A 306-nucleotide genomic window follows, 5' to 3' on the forward strand; every position below is an offset into this window, starting at 1 on the left:
CACGAAGGCCTGGAGGGATGAAGGGTCAGGTGGATAAAAAAGAAAGTGGTGACCAAACTTCTTCTTCTAGGGTGAGCTGGGGCAAGGGGGAGAGGAGCAAGCTTTGCATCTCAGCATGATGGTGGGTGGGACACGTCCACAGGCTGAGATCAGCAGCGGTTTCTTTTTGCAGTCCCATACAAAAATGGAAACCAACAAGGGTGAGACTGTCCTTTACTGAAGAAGCTCGTAGTATATTGAGCAGAAGCAATAAACCTGACAATAACAAGAAAAAAAAAAACGGTGGCATTATCCCAAAAAGAAGGA

This window comes from Buceros rhinoceros, unplaced genomic scaffold, assembly GCF_000710305.1.
Source record: "Buceros rhinoceros silvestris isolate BGI_N320 unplaced genomic scaffold, ASM71030v1 scaffold40489, whole genome shotgun sequence".
Lineage (NCBI taxonomy): Eukaryota > Metazoa > Chordata > Aves > Bucerotiformes > Bucerotidae > Buceros > Buceros rhinoceros.